We start from the raw sequence: 10,003 nt of genomic DNA, 5'->3' as shown, positions 1-10,003 counted from the left end.
TCTATTTTTGGTTTGATTTGTTGGTTATTTTTTATTTACTATTGCAATTTTAGTGCGACAATATAGGGTTTGTTTGTCGATTTTTTATTCGATAGTGGTCCTGATGTTGTTGATAAAACTGTTGTAAAAATTATAGATGGTTAATTGTGATTTATTGTTGCAATTTCAGTGCCAAAACTATTAGGAACGAAATCGTGAAATCTTTTAGAACCAAATCGTGAAATCCTTAATCTTTCTGGAAATTTTTATTTTTCTTCCTTGTCGTCTGAAATCATGGATTCACATAGTTCGAATAGTCAGCCTAGAGGTTAGGTAACGCATGGTTTGAATGGTTCGAAGAAAAAATCGTTATATGCAAATGTTGTTACTTCATCGCGAAAAGAGTATGCCTATGATGTACCAGCAGTAAAATGTCACTGTAATAAGTTAGCTCCAAGAGACACTTCATGGAGCGATTTAAATTCGGGGAGGAGGTTTTATGGTTGTTCAGATTTTCAGGTAAGTGAATAATTTTTATTTGCAAATTGAGCTTGAGCTAAGTTTTGATGATTTCATAAATCTCAGTATTTGTTTTGTTTTTATTTTGGATTATTTTAATTTGTCTGAATTGGGATTTGTTTGTAGGATGGTGGTTATGATTTCTTCAAGTGCTATGATGGGAAAATGTGTGACCGTGCAACTGAGTTACTGCTTCAATTGCGTGATAGTGAATGAAATCTTTTGAAGGATAATTTAGCACTAAAAAAGAATGCTATGGATTTGGTTGCATTTGATGGTAACCATAATAGTGGTAGTAGTGCTGTTGACATTGAGGTTGAATGAGGTAGATCAATTTGTGGTGTTGAAGGAGAAGTAACATTAAAGAAGAATATTTTGACCATGAAGCAAAAAAATTAAAGTTATCAAGAAAAAGAAGTCAATGTATAAGATATTATTTTCTTGCTCTATGTTATGTATTATATGCATCACCATAGGTTTCTTTTTTGGCAGTACTGGTAAGAGGCATATGCAGCTAGCAGTTCCAAATGTTAATTGAAAAATATTGGTTGTTTTTTTTTATGTAATTTAACATTATGCTTGGAAGTAATGACCAATATTTGTTGTTTATGCCTAATTTAATTAAGCTAAATAAATAATACAGTGACAATAAACATAAGACTAAAAGGACAAATTTGATCATTTAAGCATATGATTTGGATAAATGTACTTTACAATTTCGATAAATGTACTTTACAAAAGCATATGATTAGTCTATACACCATTCACCCTATACACCATCAATGCTATAGCAGCCAAAAACCAAAATATGAGTGAGCTATACATAAACCAAAAAGAAAACCAACATATTGGTTTTCAAGACAACAAAATAACATTCAACAATGGTGTATTCCAAAACCAGAATGTTGTAAGCTCAAAATGTAACTACCATATTCTATTCCAAAACCAGAATGTTGTAAGCAAAATACCTTACACAGTACTTTTTGGATCACGAGCTGTCACGAGATAGTCCTGTGAAATAGAAAACAGATAAAGATACAAATAGATAAATGAATTATGACACAAGTTCAAAATCAAGTTATCATAGTGAATCACAAGACAAACAACAAAAGTCATTCAAAACAAAATAACGATGATTTACTCATGTTTCCTGCAACTGATTCTTGTGTTCCCAGGTGGTCGAGAGGAGCCTTTTCGCTTGTTATTTCGCGATTTGGGTGTTGAAGAAGTTTGTCCATTACCATCTTGGCATGAAGCTGTCGTCATGCTCTTTATGGTTCTACCAGACTACAAGAGTATTTTATATTAATATTAACAATGTATAAAATAACTCATATCAATAGTAAAAAGAAAAAACTTACTGCAAAAAATGAAAGATTTACCTTTTAATGGAAGATTTCCCCTTTTAATTAGTTGGTTGTACATCTTGCTGCAAAAAATTGACCATAATCATTGGTTAGACAAAATAAAATAAAATTTTAAAATAAAAAATTACTTAATATTTATAACTAAAGAACAACACTGTACCTATTTTGAATTTGTGCAAGACCGCTTGTTATGGCCATGTTGGCCACATTGAGTACATGTCATGAGTAAACCTTTCCTACTCAAGTGACCAGGCTTCAATTTTTTGGGTTCATCTTTGGCCATCCTCCTATTCTTTTTGGGCCTTCCAAGCATCTTCCTTTCAATAGGAGGTAGCACTTGCTGAATACCAGTTTTTTCCTAATAATGTGGCCTATTTATGGGCTGCATTAGAAAAGAGTAAGCTTTCATGTAGGTATCAATGTGATAATATTCATGCAAATATTCATCTGGTTGAAGCCCTAAGTGATACATGGCAGCACATGCATGGGAACATGGAATCCCACTAATTTGCCAACTTCTACAACTACATATCCTTTGACTTAGGTCCACTATATACTGATAATTCCTTTCCTCAACTCACATCCATTTTCACCATTCCATATCAGTTACCACTCTAAACAGTCCTTCTTGTTGGCATCAAACTTAGCTTTCACCAATGGACCATAATTTTGCTTCCATCCATTACATAACTTCCTTTTTTGTACTATCTGTAACACCTTGATTTTGGGCCTAGTCGGAACAGTGGTTTCAGGACCACAAATTCGACGATGAAAATTTTATTTTTTATTATATTTTATGGTCTACGATTTCACAGAATAATTTCGTGAAAATTTTATTCTAAAATTTTGACATTCGGGCAATTAATTTAGTCAAAAGGACTAAATCGTAAAAAGTGCAAAAGTTGAGTTCTACATACTAGAGGTGTCCAATTGTTATGAAATTTTAAATTGAGGGTCCTTAAATAGTAATTAGACCATATCACAACCAACTTCCTATACATGTCACTCACTTGATATTTCTAATATTTGAATTAATTCTCCCAAAAATGATAGTTTGATAATGTGATTTTGCCTCCGACGATCTCCAACCCCGAGCCGACCTACCAATACTAAAGAAATGGAGAGGATGGGTAAGCTTTATGCTTAGTAAGTCCATATGAAATTAATAAGCAATTACTAACATGCTTTTCAAGATAAAACACTATAATTGTACAATTACACATGTTCAGGTTAAGTTGTTTTATCAAGTTACAGTTACTAAATCATTCATATCTAGAGCTAAAAAACTCCAACTTTAGTTTCGTTAATTTTCCTTGAAACTAGACTCATATACCTCTTTCCCATAAAATTTCCAGAATTTTTGGTTTAGCCAATTAGTACAGTTTATTCATTAAAGTTTCCCTTGTTTCGCTGTCCAATAGTTCTGACCTCTCTTCACTAAAAATTATTTATCTCATATTTCGGGACTCGGATGATGTTCCCATCCATTCCTCCTGAAAGTATACTCATTGAGAATTCTATTCACAACATAAACTTTTATATCACGTGTTATCACATATATATCATAAACTTTTATTCATACTTTTATGAACCGAGACTTAGCATAATCATAATTTTACTCAAATACCTTCAATCACCTTGAACATGGTCGGTGCAGCTCGGTTGAAGAGTACATTTGTCTAAATAAGACGGTGCTCTTACTCGTCGGGAGACATCACACTATCACAGATCCGTGGCATGTATAACTAGACTTTTACACATGCTAGGTTAGTCCGAGAACCGACTAAACCATAGCTCTGATACCACCAAATATAACACCCCTTACTCATATCCAAGGCCGGAACATGGTACGAGGCGTTATCAGACTAAACCATACACATAGATGAAAACCGGCCATAAAATTTCATTTAATTCAAAACTTTTCGAACACATGCATAGACTCATATTTAAAGACATATAACGTGACATAAATGAGCACTTACACATCCATAATCATGCAATAACATGTTATTCAATTTAAACATATTTGCTTACTATCTTGTATATAATATACATTCTTACATTAACATACAAAAAGAACTGTACGAAGCTCACAGTGAAAATTTGCCTATTTATTCAGAGAGTAATGACGTGTACTGTAATTTGATTCAGATGTTATTGGATTGTGATTTATCGATGATGATAATCTGTATGATTATTTCAGAAGAGTGCAGGTCCCTTTGATTGTTGGATTTCTTGGAATTCTAGTCTCCATAAATCAAATTGAGATTCGGGTTTTATGTCATGATATCATGGGAAACTGAGAAGCCTTTGAAAATTTAAGAACAACTGGGAGTTGAGTCCGTAAACTTTCAAATCATATGAGAAATTAAAGAGATGTATTGGAGGCACTGCCTGAGCGAAGGTACTTTGGTATCAAGTATGAGATTGAGGAATCTAAGTGAAGACCACTTTTTTGGTAAGATTTTTAGGGATGAAAATCGTTAAAGGGGGGAGAGTTGTAACACCCTGATTTTGGGCCTAGTCGGAACAGTGGTTTCGGGACCACAAATTCGACGATGAAACTTTTATTTTTTATTATATTTTTATGGTCTACGATTTCACAAGATAAATTCGTGAAAATTTCGTTCGAAAATTTTGACATTCGGGCACTTAATTTAGTCAAAAGGACTAAATCGTAAAAAGTGAAAAAGTTGAGTTCTACATACTAGAGGTGTCCAATTATTATGAAATTTTAAATTAAGGGTCCTTAAATGGTAATTAGACCATTGGTTAATTTCTAGAAAAAAATAGACATGAAATGGGTGTAATAAAATATTTTTAAGTTAGGGGTATTTTGGTAAAATAATAATTAAAAGAATTAAAAAGGAAAATAAGCCAAATTAGCTATCATCTTCTTCATTCAACCGTTTCTACCAACAGCAGCCATGGTTAAGGTCTGTTCAAACTCCCAAGCTCGATTGTAAGTGCTCTTTAGCCCCGTTTTTAATGTTCTTTACATTTTTGAAATCCCGGTAACTTGGTTAAGCTTATTCTAGCAATAATTTAACCTAGGGTTTATATTTGGAAAAATACCCATAGGTGAAATGTGTTTATTTTGATGTTTTATGGTAGAATATGAAGCTTTAAATTGTGTTAAACAACTTTTACTAAGCGATTTTATGTGAAAACGAGTAAAACGACATAATCGATAAAAATACCTAATGTTCATAAGTACATGTTAGAGTGTGAATTTGATGTTTCTATAGAAGGGAAAAATGATATGTCATAAAACATAAGAAAATAGAATGAAGTTTAATTTACGAGCCTAGGGGCAAAAATATAATTTTGACAAAGTTTAGGGGCAAAATTGTAATTTTTTTAAAATATGATTTTAGGTTAATTAGAATAATGTGAGTCCTAATTAGGCTATATTTATAATGACAGAGCAAGGAAAATTGAAATTCGGGCTAAAATCGACAAAATACCAAGTTGTAGACAAAATAGTAAAAATGGTCATTTTCGTATACGAGGTAAGTTCGTGTGTTAATAATAATGCAATACCATACTTGAATTGTAATTTTCTATTGTTATGGCATAAATTGTACGATTTAATATGTTTAGGAGAAGTTGATGGATGTTGCATATGATAAGGAAAATGTGATGCTTGTTCGGTCATGTGAAATTGAATGGCAAATTATTGTTACATGAATTGAATGTTAAATTACTATTACATGGGTTGTATGAATTGCTACACGGTTGTACCTAATGAGATTTTGACAAGTTTGTACGTAAATATTTTATCGATTCTTTTTATTTTATTATATTTTGTTATCATATGAAATGTGGCTGCTTATAATGATTATTTGTTGTAAATTGCAAATTGAAAAAGGATTATGAATAAATTTGTAACATGTTGGAAAGTGAGGAATTTCCCGGTTGAGCCTTCGGAATAGAAACGATACGAATGATCTATTGTGAGGTCACGTGTGTAGTACTAAATGCGAGGCTACTACGTGTAATTTGATAATTGGTCGCATGTGTAGTACCAAGTGCGAGCTACTATGCGTGCGATAACTTCGATCACGTGTGTAGTACTAAGTGCAGGCTACTACGTGCATCAGATGGTTAGGTCACGTGTGTAGTACTAAGTGCAGGCTACTACATGTACCGGATAATTAGTCGCATGTGTAGTACTAAGTGCAGGCTACTATCCGTACCAGGTAACCTTGTCTACAAGTGTAAAAATATGTGCGAACAACCGAGTATCGATTATTATTCAAGAGTTCAACGGGAAAATCGATTAAGTAAAAATACATGTGAACATGATTATATGATGAATAAGTGCAGGTATATGTTTATGTGCTCGATATTTGAGTGAACTTCGATAAGACAAAATGGATTAAGTGAAATTATGTAAGAGTGAATTTTAGTAGTAAAACAGTGTTGGACAGTAGCAGTTGCGTGTCTTTAAAAATTCACCAAAAATTGTGTAAGTTGAATTAAATTTCAAAAAAATTATGGAATCAAACATTAATAAGTCTATTTTCATATAAAAGAAACATGAGGAGCAAAAGAGTTCTATATTATGTGATATTCTAATTTTTGTGAGACAATGTCAGAATGAATTCGAGATTCCCTGTTCTGACTTGGAAAAATTGTTAAAAATTGTAAAAAAAAAATAATTATGAGTTATAATTTATATGAATAGAATCCTCAATGAGTATACTTTCAGGAGGAATAGATGGGAACATCATCCGAGTTCCGAAATATGAGATAAATAATTTTTAGTGAAGAGAGGTCAGAACTGTTGGAAGCGAAACAGGGGAAGCTTTAATGAATAAACTGTACTAATTGGCTAAACCAAAAATTCTGTAAATTTTATGGGAGAAAGGTATATGAGTCTAGTTTCAAGGAAAATTAACAAAACTAAATTTGGAGTTTTTTAGCTCCAGATATGAATGATTTAGTAACTATAACTCGATAAAATAGCTTAACCTGAACATGTGTAATTGTACAATTATAGTGTTTTATCATGAAAAACATGTTAGTAACTGCTTATTAATTTCATATGGACTTACTAAGCGTAAAGCTTACTCGTCCTCTCCATTTCTTTAGTATTGGCAGGTCAGATCGGGGTTGGAGATCGTCGGAGGCAAAATCACACTATCAAACTATCATTTTTGGGAGAATTAATTCAAATATTAGAAATATCAAGTGAGTGGCATGTATAGGAAGTTGGTTGTGATATGTATTATTATTATGACTTTTACCATACGTATTAATCTGCATTGAGTTATCGTATATGATCATGAGATGTGGTCCTTATCCATTATGGTTTATAAGTTTAATTAATCATGCCATGTCCTATGTTCTAATGTGATGATATAGTTAACTTTGTTTGTTATGCATGATTGGTAATACATCAGGTAAGTTAAATGCAGACCAATAGATCATGAATTAAATGGAAATGAGTAATGTTTCCTTGAATATGGATGTTTAATGGACAAACTGGTAACTTCATTATGATGGTATAAAATGAGAATAAGATTTAACATGTCTAGTTCTAGTTAATGTAAGAATATATATTATATACAGGATGGTAAGCAAATATGTTTAAATTGAATAACATGTTATTGCATGATTATGGATGTGTAAGTGCTCATTTATGCCACATTATGTCTTTAAATATGAGTCTATGCATGTGTTCAAAAAGTTTTGAATTAAATGAAATTTTATGGCCGGTTTTCACCTATGTGTATGGTTAAGTCTGATAATGCCTCGTACCCTGTTCCGGCATTGGATACGGGTAAGGGGTGTTACATATGGACTAATTTGGCTTATTTTTCTTTTTAATTCTTTTAATTATTAGTTTACCAAAATACCCCTAACTTAAAAATATTTTATTACACCAATTTCATGTCTATTTTTGTCCAGCAATTAACCAATGGTCTAATTACCACTTAAGGACCCTCAATTTAAAATTTCATAACAATTGAACACCTCTAGTATGTAGAACTCAACTTTTACACTTTTTACGATTTAGTTCTTTTGACTAAATTAAGTGCCCGAATGTCAAAATTTTCGAACGAAATTTTCACGAAATTATTCTGTGAAATCATAGACCATAAAAATATAATAAAAATAAAATTTTCATCGTCTAATTTGCGGTCCCGAAATCACTGTTCCGACTAGGCCCAAAATCAGGGTGTTACACTATTCTAGTCATCATCTTGGTTCTAATATCCTCAAGCATTCTGATAATGCTTTTGAACCTAGCTTCGACAATGCTTGAATTGAACGCTTCACACAAATTGTTGTCAACTATATCTGATTTACAAGTAGTCCCCAAAAATGCCCTAGTCCACATCTTTGGAAACTTTTTCATTAAATTATCGTAAGCATCCTTATATTTCTTCTTCAGTGCTGAACATAGATCCTCCCACTCCTCAGTCGTGCACTTCACAAAAATCACACTCATAAGATTTCCCTAACTTCCTCCATGACCAATTTGCAAACACGTGCCTTACACAATTCCTATGCTCCTCTCTTGATAGTATGTCAAAAATTGCAATCTCAAGGCCCTAATTCAAATTAATGAATGTGATAGATTGTTAGAAAATTTTAGTTAAATACAAATAACAGATTAAAAAAATAATACCAAGCTTAAAATTGCATATTTACTAACCTTTTGTTGGTCACTGATAATTGTGTACCCATACCATCTTCCAAGCCCAAATTAGTTGATAGAAGACTGAGAAACCAGCCCCATGAATCAGTGCACTCCACTTCAACCACAGTCCACGCAATGGGGAAGATTTGGTTGTTTGCGTCTCTTCCAACAGATTTGAGAAATTCACTCTTAAACGGGCCTTCTAGGAAGCAACCATCTAACCCAATGAGTGGCCTACACCCACTTTCCAGCATCTCTTTAGTGTATTAAAGCACACATAATACCTCTTAAAATGTGGAAGGGAGTGCTGTCACCCTTTGAACAACCATTTTTATTGTGCATCCTGGCATCTTTGACCTTAACTAATGAGCATAGTCCCATAGCAAGCCAAATTCTTCCTTATGATTCCCAGCCATTTACTCATTCACTATTTTCTTCGCTCTATAACAACAGTCAATGGTCACATTTACATACATCTCAGAAGCACATCTTCTTTGAATTTCCCTCAGCTTCATCTTAGGATGATCCTTGATAGTTGCTTCAAAATGTTGGGCAATCATATCAGCCGTCACCATTTTGTTCTTAAAACTAACCGAACAATGGTGCTTATCCTGAAACGTCTTTATTTACAAGCATGTCGCAATAGGACTGTAACTAGCCCTAATTCTCCATGGACAGTTAGAGGAACGATGCACCTCACAACAACCCTTTTCGGTTCATTCTTAATAAACTTTAGTTGTTTTCTACATTCTTTAGAGTACTTTCGAATTGCACTCTTAAACTGTTTGCCATCCTTAAACAACATTCTCAGGCTAAATTTTAACTTATCATTGTATAAGGGAAGCTTGCTCCTCCTTCTCTCACCATCTTCATGTTCTTCATCTTCATCGGACTCAACCAAGCTTCCATGTTCATCTGAGTCCCATACCTTAGTTTGATTTCCATCCTCCTCTTCTCTAGTACGTGCAGCAGCAACATTATCCAGTCTATCAGATGTTGCAAAATCATCAGCATATTCATCAGCAACATTATCCACACCATCTAATGTTGCAAAATCACCAACATATTCATCAGCAACATTATTCACTCCATCTGATGGTACAAAATCACCAGATATTCATTAGCAGCAACTTCACTATCATTATCCTCTCTAACAATAAACCCTAAACTAATATGTCCACCACTTTCTATACCAATATCCTCATCTACCTAAATACCAGTAGCAGAAACACCCTCTCCATCAGCTTGTACCTCTCCTACATCACCCTCCCCACCAGATTCTACCTTTTCTAGATCATCTTCACCATCAGATTCTACCCCTTCATCATCACCCTCCCCATGAACTTCTAACCCTTCAACATCACCCTCCCCAGTAGTCAACAAAAAAGTTTCATCTACAATTATAGGGTTATCAACCTCATGTTCAACATATAACTCAATCTCCTTAAACTTGACCCAAAAGTCCAACATAGTTATGGTGGAAGTG

General features: G+C 33.3%; 1 long non-coding RNA gene across 1 annotated transcript; it reads right to left on the bottom strand.

Moving 5' to 3' along the window:
- Positions 1–1,171: 1,171 nt before the first annotated feature.
- Positions 1,172–2,951, bottom strand: LOC128281569 (uncharacterized). The gene is made up of 4 exons (XR_008271802.1): positions 2,026–2,951; positions 1,881–1,927; positions 1,640–1,785; positions 1,172–1,509 (listed from the first exon to the last, which is right to left on the bottom strand). It is a non-coding gene; the product is annotated as an uncharacterized LOC128281569 (long non-coding RNA).
- Between the last annotated feature and the right edge of the window lie 7,052 nt (positions 2,952–10,003).

This window comes from Gossypium arboreum, chromosome 10, assembly GCF_025698485.1.
Source record: "Gossypium arboreum isolate Shixiya-1 chromosome 10, ASM2569848v2, whole genome shotgun sequence".
Lineage (NCBI taxonomy): Eukaryota > Viridiplantae > Streptophyta > Magnoliopsida > Malvales > Malvaceae > Gossypium > Gossypium arboreum.
This window is presented reverse-complemented; position numbering and strand designations above follow the sequence as displayed.